A 14,406-nucleotide genomic window follows, 5' to 3' on the forward strand; every position below is an offset into this window, starting at 1 on the left:
TTATCAGAAAGGGCGAAGGAAGTTTTAGCTTTTGTATTGCCAAATTGTCTGTATCAGTTCAAAGTTATGCCGTTTTGAATGAGGAATGCGCCAGTAACATTCCAAAGATTAAACAGCAAGGTAATTTCTGGATTTGAGAATTGTCAGTGTATACAGACGATCTGGTGGTGTTGAGTCAAACATGGAAAGAACATGTCAAACATTTGAAGGGATTGTTTGGTCGACTACAGGAGGCTGGCTTGGTGGTAAACTTGACTAAAATTGTGTTTGTGAAAGCCTAAGTCACGTTCTTAGGCTGTACAATTGGACGTGGTCAGATAGCCCCACGGAGCGTGAAAACGAAAGCCACTACGGAGTCCCCAATACCATCAATGAGATGGGAAGTTCTGAGATTTCCGGGCTTGAGTGGTTTCTACAGAAAATTGGTGCTAAATTTTAGCAATGTGGATGCTCCACTGACTAAAGTTTTAAAAAAGAACTGGAAATTTCATTGGACATCAGAAAATGTCAAGAGGCATTTGACAATCTGAAAACTGTGTTAACTACCGCACCTTTTTTGGCAATGCCGAATTATGATAAGCAAATTAAAGTGGCAATTAATGAGAGTGATGTCGGCATTCATGCTGTATTATTACAAAATGATTAATCCATTGAAGTTCTTGGTGAAGTTTAAAGACAGTTTAGATAGAATTTATTGCTACAACAATTTAACTTGAAATGTATACACATAGAAGGAAGAAAAAACATGATTGCAGATGTTTTATCATGATTTTAAGATGTTAGAAAAAAGGAGCATTCAAAGCTCAAAAAAAAACTGGGATGGACTATACTGATGTTTAAATTTGCATGCATACATCATAGAATCCCTACAGTGCAGAAGGAGGCCATTTGGCCCATCGGGGCTTTGCTAACCCTTCGAAAGAGCACCCTATCTAGGCTCAATCCTCACTCTAGCCCTCTATCCCCACCCAACTCTTGGACATTCCACTTACTTAGTTACGGATAAAGGGCTAATGGAATAGTGTTTATGGGTAATTCAGCATGGCCAATCCACCGAACCTGCACATATTTGGACTGTGGGAGGAAACCGGAGCACCCGGAGGAAATCCACGCACACACAGGGAGAAAGTACAAACTCCACACAGTCACCCAAGGTCGGAATTTAACTCGGGTACCTGGAGCCGTGAGGCAACAGTGCGAACCACTGCACCACCGCAATATAAAGAGATATATATCTTATTGAGTATTAGTAGTATTTAGTAATGAGTAGGATTTAAAGTTGAAAAGGCTTTGGAAAATGAAGCCATCTTTTCATATTGCTGTTCCTTTTTTTGAGGGGGAAGTGTGATGAATGTCAGAAATTGTTTCTATATTGTATTTTTTATCTGTTGCAGAAATGTTATTAAAAGCCTGGGTTAAGGTATATAACTTTTACAGTAATCTTGGGCAGGATTTACCTACCGACCCGCCCCGTATTTTTCAGCAGCGGAGGTAGAGCGCCAGGTGGATTTTCTGGTCCCACCATTGTCAACGGGATTTCCCGTTGACTACACCCCTCGTCATCCGGAATCTCTTGCTCCATCGGGGGAACCGGAATATCCTGCCAGCGTGAACAGCCGGTAAACTCCGGCCATTATTAAAGAATCTTAAGGTACCCAGACTGTATATCTGCTAAAGCTGTAATTATGATGTCGTAATAGTGAGGTCATCATTCATTCCACTTACTTAGTTACAGATAAAGGGCTAATGGAATAGTGTTTATAGATAATTTGCTGGGTTGTGTTTAGGCCTAGATAAGCAGGCCATGGGACATCTTAGTGAAACACAGATAATGCCAGATCTGTCTGCAGTTTTCAGTTTTACAAAATGCTTTTAGTTTGAACAGAAGGGTCTGGCAAGACAGAATTGTACTGGAACGTCTCGTGAAAGGGTCTCCTTCCTAAAGGTCTACACAGAGGACAGCAAGTCAACTTGTTTTGTTAACTTTATGTACAATGACATTTGAATGTATTAGGGTTGCTTGATTGGAACACATATAATGAAGGTTAAAGTTTTTCCTTTTGTGTTTAGCTTTGAATTGTAGAGCTATTTCTGTGGTGTTAATGTGGTTAATATTGTGTTAAAAATAAAGTTTGTTTTAACCTAAAAGATCCCTATTTGTCAGTGGAATCACTACTCGTGGGGGTGAAGTATCCTTTCCTCACAGTTTTCAAATGGAAATTGTTGGGTTTCTCATACAATGTTCCAACAGAAATTGGGGCCTGGCCTGTATCCTAACAGGTCTCTGAAATCAGACCAGGAGCTGCTGGCTGTGATGAAACGCTTCTGTGCTTCTGAGGTTGAGCCAGATGGTCCTTCGCACCCCGTTGCGAGCCACCCACAGCACCAGCGTTAATTTCAACAACCTCCTAAGAAAGTGTGGCCCTGACATCTAAGCTGTAACCAACAGACAATCGTGCCACGGACCAGCAAACACAGTGGTTGGCACTGCTGCCTCGCAGTACCAGGGACCCGGGTTCACTCTCACCTCACGAGAGCACGATAGATTTTCCTGAGTGCCTGGGGGGCTGTAATTGGAGCAACAACTATCCAGCGGGGTAGCCTGTTTATATTTTGAATAAGAAATTACATTTCTTGCTCTCAGGATGTCCCAAGGCTCTTTGGGCCAAGCTATGACATACTTTTGAAGTGGGGTCACTGTTGTGATGTAGCCAAATGTGGCTGCCTGTTCCATGCAGCAAGAAACCCATAGGCAGCAGTGAGATACTTGGTGAGAAGTGACATACCTATGGCGGCAATTTTCCAGGCTTGAACCTGATTATCGTGCATTTAAATAGATTTACATATGCAAAGTCGGCTTGAAGGCGAATATTCTGGTAATGTGTTATGTTCCCATCCGCCAGCGTGGCATGGCATCGGTGGGACTCACTACTGGCTTCCAAACATGGAGGCCTGACGTGATGACCATGCCGGGTGCAAGGTTCAGAGGTCATTTTAGACCCCGGGTGTTCAGGGATGTTGCACTGTCGCCTAGAACCATGGAATTGGCAGGGTTGGCACTGCCAGAGTGCCAGGTCGGCAATGCCAAAGGGACAAGGCCTGCAATTGGGGTGTCTGAAGAGCGAGGGGCCTTCGGCGACCCCATAGCAGAGTGTCGCTTACTGAGGGGCGGGGTGGGGGCGTCTGTGGCTGGCGATTGTGAGGGTTTTGGAGACTGATTCCGGCGAGGATCGGGGGTGTGGGGGTCGCGTCACCCTGATGACTGCGTGGTGTGGGGGAGGGGGTCATTAGAACATTTAATGGTGGCGGGGCGGGGGGAAGGTTGCCCCTCTCTGGTCAACGGTTGGAGGTGTTCCGCTTGTCTGTTGGGGGTCACGATGTCCCTGGGAGCTGGAAGGGGGCCTCTCACTTAACTTTGCGAGCACGGCGCCCTTTTCTCTGAGGAGCCGGACCCGTTGGTGTATTTAGGTGTGACAAACATGCAAAAAAAAGCGACTAAGTGGGGATGGATTGCGACCAGGATCGTGCTGATCCACCCGGTGGAAATCGCCAGAGATGCCACCTTGTCGTTTTTTGATGGAATTAATTCCCATATATCCATAAACCTTCAGTTCTTTTTCTCCTGAAACTGCCATTAAATACCACCAGAGGATGCTCAAGTCCTCAAAATGGCAAAGCTGAGCCCAGACCAAATGTCCTTGCCTGGAAATCTGCTCAGAGATGCTCCGACTGGCGCATGTTCTAAGCAGAGGCGCTGAGCCACTTTCTTGAAGTGCCGCGGTGATGAAGGTGCACCCGCAGCCCTGTGAGGGAGGGAGTTCCAGGATTTTGACCCAGCACCAGTGAAGGAACGACGACACAGTTCCAGGTCGAGGGAGTGTGTGTAACAGAGAGGGGGACATGCAGGCAGTGGTATTCCCATGCATCTGCTGTTCCTAGCATTGCCAAGAGAATCTTGGCCTGATTGTAGTGTGTCTGATAAAATTCTAGCTGCTTCCCCATCACAATAAAATCAATATTTTAAGCAAATTGATCTCCCTCCTTACCCACAGTCATGGTAATCAGATCAACGTGGTCATTCATTTCCCTTTCCTTGGTGGGGGCCCCAGATGGTGAGACTCTCTCGATAAAAGGGAGCCGGGATTCTCCCCCAGCTGGCGGGCGGGCTGTACCTGCGCCAAAGAGCGGCGTCACCCACTCCGACGTCGGGCCGCCTGGAAGTTGCGGAATCCTCCGCACTTGCGGGGGTTAGGCCGGCGCTGGAGTGGTTGGCGGCGCGCCAACCGGCGCCGAAGGGCCTCCGCCAGCCGGCGCGAGTTGGTGGATGTGCGGGAGCGCCAGCGTGTTCTGACACATGTGCAGAACCGCTGGCGTGATCCCTGCCCATGCGCAGGGGTTTTCTTCCCCGCGCTGGCCATGGCGGAGCCTTACAGAGGGCGGCGCGGAGGGAAAGAGTGCCCCCATGGCACAGGCCCGCCCGCAGATCGGTGGGCACCAATCACGGACCAAGCCACCGTGGGGGCCCCCCCCCCCCCGGGGCCGGATCCCCCCGTGCCCCCCGTAGATTCCGCAGGCCACTCTCAGAGCCAGGTCCCGCCGGTATGGACCTCGTGTATTTCACGCCGGCGGGACCGGCTGAAAACGGGCGGCCGCTCGGCCCATCGGGGCCCGGAGAATCGCCGGGGGGGGAGGGGGCACTGCCAACGGGCCCCGACCGGCGCGACGTGATCCCCAGCGACCGAGAATTCGGCAGCCGGCGCCGGAGCGGCGGGGCGGGTCTCAAGCCGCCCCCAGCGATTCTCCGACACGGTGGGGGGTCAGAGAATCCCGCCCGGTGTCTCTGATGATAAAATTCTCTCAATAATGGTCAGACTCTCTCTATAAAAGGGGTCTGTGATGGTCAGACTCTCTCTATAAAAGGGGCCTCTGATGGTCAGACTCTCTCTATAAAAGGGGTCCCTGATGGTCAGACTCTCTCTATGAAAGGGGTTTCTGATGGTCAGACTCTCTCTATAAAAGGGGTCCCTGATGGTCAGACTCTCTCTATAAAAGGGGTCTCTGATGGTCAGACTCTCTCTATAAAAGGGGTCTCTGATGGTCAGACTCTCTCTATAAAAGGGGTCTCTGATGGTCAGACTCTCTCTATAAAAGGGGTCTCTGATGGTCAGACTCTCTCTATAAAAGGGGTCTCTGATGGTCAGACTCTCTCTATGAAAGGGGTCCCTGATGGTGAGACTCTCTCTATAAAAGGGGTCTCTGATGGTCAGACTCTCTCTATAAAGGGGGTCTCTGATGGTCAGACTCTCTCTATAAAAGGGGTCTCTGATGGTCAGACTCTCTCTATAAAAGGGGTCTCTGATGGTCAGACTCTCTCTATAAAAGGGGTCTCTGATGGTCAGACTCTCTCTATGAAAGGGGTCCCTGATGGTGAGACTCTCTCTATAAAAGGGGTCTCTGATGGTCAGACTCTCTCTATAAAAGGGGTCTCTGATGGTCAGACTCTCTCTATAAAAGGGGTCTCTGATGGTCAGACTCTCTCTATAAAAGGGGTCTCTGATGGTCAGACTCTCTCTATAAAAGGGGTCTCTGATGGTCAGACTCTCTCTATGAAAGGGGTTTCTGATGGTCAGACTCTCTCTATAAAAGGGGTCTCTGATAGTCAGACTCTCTCTCTAAAAGGGGTCCCTGATGGTCAGACTCTCTCTATGAAAGGGGTCCCTGATGGTGAGACTCTCTCTATAAAAGGAGTCTCTGATGGTCGGACTCTCTCTATGAAAGGGGTCCCTGATGGTCAGACTCTCTCTATAAAAGGGGTCTCTGATGGTCAGACTCTCTCTATAAAAGGGGTCTCTGATGGTCAGACTCTCTCTATAAAAGGGGTCCCTGATGGTCAGGCTCTCTCTATAAAAGGGGTCTCTGATGGTCAGACTCTCTCTATAAAAGGGGTCTCTGATGGTCAGACTCTCTCTATGAAAGGGGTCTCTGATGGTCAGACTCTCTCTATAAAAGGGGTCCATGATGGTCAGACTCTCTCTATAAAAGGGGTCTCTGATGGTCAGACTCTCTCTATAAAAGGGGTCTCTGATGGTCAGACTCTCTCTATGAAAGGGGTCCCTGATGGTCAGACTCTCTCTATAAAAGGGGTCTCTGATGGTCAGACTCTCTCTATAAAAGGGGTCTCTGATGGTCAGACTCTCTCTATAAAAGGGGTCTGATGGTCAGACTCTCTCTATAAAAGGGGTCTCTGATGATGAGACTCTCTCTATAAAAGGGGTCTCTGATGGTCAGACTCTCTCTACAAAAGGGGTCCCTGATGGTCAGACACTCTCTATAAAAGGGGTCTCTGATGGCCAGACTCTCTCTATAAAAGGGGTCTCTGATGGTCAGACTCTCTCTATAAAAGGGGTCTCTGATGGTCAGATCCTCTCTATAAAAGGGGTCTCTGATGGCCAGACTCTCTCTATAAAAGGGGTCCCTGATGGTCAGACTCTCTCTATAAAAGGGGTCTCTGATGGTCAGACTCTCTCTATAAAAGTGGTCTCTGATGGTCAGACTCTCTCTATAAAAGGGGTCTCTGATGGTCAGACTCTCTCTATAAAAGGGGTCTCTGATGGTCAGACTCTCTCTATAAAAGGGGTCTCTGATGGTGAGGCTCTCTCTCGAAAAGGGGTCCCTGATGGTCAGACTCTCTCTATAAAAGGGGTCTCTGATGGTCAGACTCTCTCTCGAAAAGGGGTCCCTGATGGTCAGACTCTCTCTATAAAAGGGGTCCCTGGTGGTCAGACTCTCTCTATAAAAGGGGTCTCTGATGGTCAGACTCTCTCTCGAAAAGGGGTCCCTGATGGTCAGACTCTCTCTATAAAAGGGGTCCCTGGTGGTCAGACTCTCTCTATAGAAGGGGTCTCTGATGGTCAGACTCTCTCTATAAAAGGGGTCCCTGATGGTCAGACTCTCTCTATAAAAGGGGTCCCTGATGGTCAGACTCTCTCTATAAAAGGGGTCTCTGATGGTCAGACTCTCTCTATAAAAGGGGTCTCTGATGGTCAGGCTCTCTCTATAAAAGGGGTCTCTGATGGCCAGACTCTCTCTATAAAAGGGGTCCCTGATGGTCAGACTCTCTCTATAAAAGGGGTCTCTGATGGTCAGACTCTCTCTATAAAAGTGGTCTCTGATGGTCAGACTCTCTCTATAAAAGGGGTCTCTGATGGTCAGACTCTCTCTATAAAAGGGGTCTCTGATGGTCAGACTCTCTCTATAAAAGGGGTCTCTGATGACGAGACTATTCCTGTGAAGGGGTCTCTGGTGGCGAGACTGTGTCCCAGAGCTTCTGACTGACACAGTGACTGTGAGAGGTTTGTAAACCTGCTTGACAGGATGCTACTGTGAATACAAAGCTTGTTTATTCAATGGAATGAATTAATGTCGCACGACTCACTTTGACTAAACCAATGGATTTTACCATGACAGTTGACACATGAAGTGATCTGATTATCCATCTGCTTTAACAAAGGTCTCGCTGATGACTCCTTTTCAACAAGGAGAAAGTGTTTCCTCTCAGCCCACGTTTTCAGCATAATTGCAGTGAGCTGAATCGAAGGAGTGGTCACTAACTCCTCTCAATGTTGAGCAGTCCAATGTTGAAGCTCTTTGCAGAATGCAAACATTTACAGATCCATTCCTGATGAATACCAGCACTCGCACGTCATATTATATAATGATACAGCATCAAGGGAGGCCATTTGGTCCATCGTTAATGTGCCAGCCCTTAGAACATAGATAGAACATAGAACAATACAGCGCAGAACAGGCCCTTCAGCCCACAATGTTGCACCGAAACAAAAGCCATCTAACCTACACTATGCCATTATCATCCATATGCTTATCCAATAAACTTTTAAATGCCCTCAATGTTGGAGAGTTCACTACTGTAGCAGGTAGGGCATTCCACGGCCTCACTACTCTTTGCATAAAGAACCTACCTCTGACCTCTGTCCTATATCTATTACCCCTCAGTTTAAAGCTATGTCCCCTCGTGCCAGCCATTTCCATCCGCGGGAGAAGGCTCTCACTGTCCACCCTATCCAACCCCCTGATCATTTTGTATGCCTCTATTAAGTCTCCTCTTAACCTTCTTCTCTCCAACGAAAACAACCTCAAGTCCATCAGCCTTTCCTCATAAGATTTTCCCTCCATACCAGGCAACATCCTGGTAAATCTCCTCTGCACCCGCTCCAAAGCCTCCACGTCCTTCCTATAATGCGGTGACCAGAACTGTACGCAATACTCCAAATGCGGCCGTACCAGAGTTCTGTACAGCTGCAACATGACCTCCTGACTCCGGAACTCAATCCCTCTACCAATAAAGGCCAACACTCCATAGGCCTTCTTCACAACCCTATCAACCTGGGTGGCAACTTTCAGGGATCTATGTACATGGACACCTAGATCCCTCTGCTCATCCACACTTTCAAGAACTTTTCCATTAGCCAAATATTCCGCATTCCTGTTATTCCTTCCAAAGTGAATCACCTCACACTTCTCTACATTAAACTCCATTTGCCACCTCTCAGCCCAGCTCTGCAGCTTATCTATGTCCCTCTGTAACCTGCTACATCCTTCCACACTATCGACAACACCACCGACTTTAGTATCGTCTGCAAATTTACTCACCCACCCTTCTGCGCCTTCCTCTAGGTCATTGATAAAAATGACAAACAGCAACGGCCCCAGAACAGATCCTTGTGGTACTCCACTTGTAACTGAACTCCATTCTGAACATTTCCCATCAACCACCACCCTCTGTCTTCTTTCAGCTAGCCAATTTCTGATCCACATCTCTAAATCACCCTCAATCCCCAGCCTCCGTATTTTCTGCAATAGCCTACCGTGGGGAACCTTATCAAACGCTTTGTTGAAATCCATATACACCACATCAACTGCTCTACCCTCGTCCACCTGTTCAGTCACCTTCTCAAAGAACTCGATAAGGTTTGTGAGGCATGACCTACCCTTCACAAAGCCATGCTGACTATCCCTGATCATATTATTCCTATCTAGATGATTATAAATCTTGTCTCTTATAATCCCCTCCAAGACTTTACCCACTACAGACGTGAGGCTCACCGGTCTATAGTTGCCGGGGTTGTCTCTGCTCCCCTTTTTGAACAAAGGGACCACATTTGCTATCCTCCAGTCCTCTGGCACTATTCCTGTAACCAATGACATAAAAATCAAAGCCAAAGGTCCAGCAATCTCTTCCCTGGCCTCCCAGAGAATCCTAGGATAAATCCCATCAGGTCCCGGGGACTTATCTATTTTCAGCCTGTCCAGAATTGCCAACACCTCTTCCCTACGTACCGCAATGCCTATTCTATTAGCCTGGGGCTCAGCATTCTCCTCCACAACATTATCTTTTTCCTGAGTGAATACTGACGAAAAATATTCATTTAGTATCTCGCCTATCTCTTCAGACTCCACACACAACTTCCCATCCCTGTCCTTGACTGGTCCTACTCTTTCCCTAGGCATTCGCTTATTCCTGACATACCTATAGAAAGCTTTTGGGTTTTCCTTGATCCTACCTGCCAAATATTTCTCATGTCCCCTCCTTGCTCGTCTTACCTCTCTCTTTAGATCCTTCCTCGCTACCTTGTAACTATCCATCGCCTCATCTTCACATAGGCCTCCTTCTTCCTCTTAACAAGAGATTCCACTTCTTTGGTAAACCACGGTTCCCTCGCTCGACGCCTTCCTCCCTGCCTGACCGGTACATACTTATCAAGAACACGCAGTAGCTGATCCTTGAACAAGCTCCACTTATCCAGTGTGCCCAACACTTGCAGCCTACTTCTCCACCTTATCTCCCCCAAGTCACGTCTAATGGCATCATAATTGCCCTTCCCCCAGCTATAACTCTTGCCCTGCGGTGTATACTTATCCCTTTCCATCATTAACGTAAACGTCACCGAATTGTGGTCCCTGTCCCCAAAGTGCTCTCCTACCTCCAAATCCAACACCTGGCCTGGTTCATTACCCAAAACCAAATCCAACGTGGCCTCGCCTCTTGTTGGCCTGTCAACACATTGTGTCAGGAAACCCTCCTGCACACACTGTACAAAAAACGACCCATCTAATGTACTCGAACTATATCTTTTCCAGTCAATATTTGGAAAGTTAAAGTCTCCCATAATAACTACCCTGTTACTTTCGCTCTTATCCAGGATCATCCTCGCCATCCTTTCCTCTACATCCCTAGAACTATTTGGAGGCCTATAGAAGACTCCCAACAGTGTGACCTCTCCTTTCATGTTTCTAACCTCAGCCCATACTACCTCGGAAGATGAGTCCCCATCTAACATCCTCTCCGCCACCGTAATACTGCTCATGACTAGCAGCGCCACACCTCCCCCTCTTTTGCCTCCTTCTCTGAGCTTACTAAAACACCTAAACCCCGGAACCTGCAACATCCATTCCTGTCCCTGCTCTATCCATGTCTCCAAAATGGCCACAACATCGAAGTCCCAGGTACCAACCCATGCTGCCAGTTCCCCTACCTTATTTCGTATCCTCCTGCCATTGAAGTAGACACACTTCAAACCACCTACCTGAACACTGGCCCCCTCCTGCGACGTCAAATCTGTGCCCTTGGTAGAGCCATCCCTGTAGCATTGTAATTGGTCACCCTTTGAGAATATATTCAATGCCCCTTCAAAAGTTACTCTTGGATTTGGTTCCTTAACATTTTCGTGCAGAAGGTTCCAGATCATATTTACTCGTACTGTAAAAATGATTTCTCATGTTGCATCTTTTGTTGCCCCGACGTCCCTGCGTGTATGGATGTCACGGTAGCACAGTGGTTAGCACTGTTGCTGACAGTGTGAGGTTCGATTCCCGGCTTGGGTCAATGTCTGTGTGGAGTCTGCACATTCTCCCCATGTCTGCGTGGGTTTCCTCCGGGTGCTCGTTTCCTCCCACAAGTCCCGAAAGACATGCTTCATAGAATCATAGAATTTACAGTGCAGAAGGAGGTCATTCAGCCTATCGAGTCTGCACCGAACCTCTGAAAGAGCACCCCACTTAAGTCCACACTTCCAACCTATTCCCGTTACCCAGTAACCCCACCTACCCTTTTGGGACACTAAGGACAATTTAGCATGGCCAATCCACCTAAACTGCACATCTTTGGACTGTGGGATGAAACTGCAGCACCCGGAGGAAACCCACGCACACACGGGGAGAACGTGCAGACTCCGCACAGACAGTGACCCAAGCTGGGGATCGAACCTGGGATCCTGGAGCTGTGAAGCAACTGTGCTAACCACTGTGCTATCGTGCTGCCCACTTGGGGAATTGTTAGAGGAATTGGACATTCTGAATTCTCCGTCAGTGTACCTGAACAGGCGACGGAGTATGGTGACTAGGGGATTTTCACAGTAACTTCATTGCAGTGTTAATGTAAGCCTACTTGTGACACTAATAAAGATTATAATTATTATAATTATTCTGGGAAGCATGATGGTACGGTGGTTAGCACTGCTGCCTCACAGCGCCAGGGGCCCGGTTCAATTCCAGCCTTGGGTGACTGTCTGTATCATATTTGCACATTCTCCCCGTGTCTGCGTGGGGTTCCTCCGGGTGCTCCCGTTTCCTCCCACGGTCCAAATATGTGCATGTTAGGTAAACTGGCCATGCTAATATTGCTCGAAGGTTACATGGGTTTGGGGCAGGGGATTGGGGCTAGGTAGGGCGCTCAATCGAAGCAAGGGCTGGTGCAGCCTCGACGGGCCGAATGGCCTCCTTCTACGCTGTAGGGATTCTATGATTCGATTATTCTAGCTATGACCTTTCTGCCACTGGAAACATTAGTATCTTTAGCTGCTCTGTCAAAATCATCCACAATTTGGAACAACTTTATCACCAACCCCCTCCCCCCCCCCCCCCCCCAATGGGAAAAAACCCAGCTTCCACAGAACCAAAGTCCCTCATCCTGGTCCCTCTCTCGTGATTGTCCTCTGCACCTTCTCCGAAGCCTTGACATCCTTCTGAAAGCATAGTGTCCAGAGTTGGTCAAGTTCTGAAGGTAGGGCTAATGCAGTGCTTTGTAAAGGTTCGGCATAACGTTGTTGCTTTTGTACTCTAGTCATCTATTAATACAGTCAAGAGTCACTCATGCTTTTTTAACAGCCTTCTCAACTTGTCCTGCCACCTTTAAAGGTTTGTGTACATACATCTCCAGGTGTCTGCATTCCTGCATCCGCTTTAATATTGTACCATTTAGTTGATGTTGCCTCACCTCATTTCTTCCTACCCGCAGGAACTGCTTCACATTTCTCTGTGCTAAATTTCATCTGCCATATGTCTGCCCACTTCATCCATCTGCTTATATCCTCCTGAGGTCTGTTACTATCTGTCTCATTGATTACTACATCATCTCCAGAATGATTTGTCTCTCCCTCTGCACATTGCGTTAAAAGTTTAAAATATGCAAGTTATGATTGGGAGGGAAGAGACCATTTGGCCGAACAAACCTTTCACATTGACCTCGACCCACCTCCCCTATCTGGAAATGGCCACTACCAATATTATAAACAGAGACAATAGGAGCAGGAGGAGGCCATTCGGCCCTTCGAACCTGCTCCATCATTCATTATGAATTTTGGCTGATCCTCCATCGCACTCCCACACTCTCCCCATAACCCTTTGACACCTTTAGAGTCTAGAAATCTATCCATTTCCTTCTTAAATATATTACAGCGACTAGGCCTCCACAGCTTTTTGAGGTAGAAAATTACACAGGTCACGACTCTCTGAATGAAGATGTTTCTCCTCATTAACGTACTAAATGGCATCCTGTATCCTGCGACTGTGGCCACTTGTTTTAGTCAGCCAGCCAGAGGAAACCACACCCCTGCATCGACTCTGCTCAGCGCTGTCAGAATTTTGTACGTTTCAATGAGACCACCTCCTATTCTTCTGAACTCCAGTGAGTAGAGGCCTAGCCGATCCAATCTCTCCTCATCCTGCCATCCCAGGAATCAGTCTGGTGGATCTCCGCTTCACTCCCTCTATGGCAGGCATATTCTTTCTTAGATAAGGAGACCAAAACTGCACACAATACTCCAGGTGTGGTCTCACCCACAGCTGCAGTGAGATAACCTTGCTCCTGTCCTCAAGTCCTCTTGCAATGAAGGCCAACATACTGTAATGTTCTCTCTATGCACGGATCGCGAGGTCTTTGTAGTTGAAGTGATGAGAGAACATACGGCTTTGTAAATTGACAAAACTGTTTATTAATTAACTAAAACGTTAAAGGGTTTTTATGATGTCTACTAAGATTACAATTGGGGACGACAGCTAAATACAAACCATTATGATTAACTAACATTAATTACTGTTGACTCAGGAGCTGCTTGGCACGCGACTTCACTCTATGCCGGCTGTCCAGGTTCTGTGTCCCTGTTCTGTCCAGGTTCTGTGTCTCACATGTGGGTGCCTTCCAGTGGCGTTCTCCTGTTGCCATGCCACCTGTGGCCGGATGCTAGAATGCATCTTGCCTCACCATGTGACCGTCTTCCAGTGGCGTTCTCCTGTCGCCACGCCACCTGTGGCCGGATGCTAGAATGCATCCTGCCTCACCATGTGACCGTCTTCCAGTGGCGTTCTCCTGTCGCCACGCCACTTGTGGTCGGATGCTGGAATGCATCCTGCTTCACCATGTGACCGTCTTCCAGTAAAGTTCTGTCGTCACGCCATCTGTGGTCAGATGCTCGAATACTAATCGATACATACAGGCACTATTGTTTACATACAGTTTGGTTATTATATTATATACATAGATAATAGTTCACATGTCAACACACATACCATTTGCCTTCCTCACTGCTTGCTTTACCTGCATGTTTGCTTTCAGCGACTGGTGTACAAGGACGTCCTGGTTCGTTTGTACATCAGCATTTCCTAATCTATTATTATTTAAATAAAACTCATATTAATGATCCAATGCTGGATGTACCCGTTTCATATTGCCGTTGTTATTTTCGTAAATAAAATTTAGTGTTAAATCTATTTAAAGTATAATCAGGGTAGGTTTTCTGCCTGTCTCCCAACATTTTCACTGAAACCCATTCCTTGGATCTCCATGGGCAATCCATTCTCTCAACAGGAACATATCTAATTACTTTTGGAGCCGATTCATGCTTTTCTTTGCCCTCTTCTTAGTTAGCCCATCTACCTGTTAATAAGTTCTGTCTGACATGTTGGGTCTGATTTAACGGCCCCATTGCACTCTCCGTGGAACCAGGGCGCGCTCGTTAAATTGCGGGAGAGGCCAAAATCAGGATCTGCACCGCGTGCGAATCGGTTTGCGATATATTCAAAATATTCAAGGGCAGCACGGCAGCACAAGTG

This window comes from Scyliorhinus torazame, chromosome 8 (assembly GCF_047496885.1).
Source record: "Scyliorhinus torazame isolate Kashiwa2021f chromosome 8, sScyTor2.1, whole genome shotgun sequence".
Classification (NCBI taxonomy): Eukaryota; Metazoa; Chordata; class Chondrichthyes; order Carcharhiniformes; family Scyliorhinidae; genus Scyliorhinus; species Scyliorhinus torazame.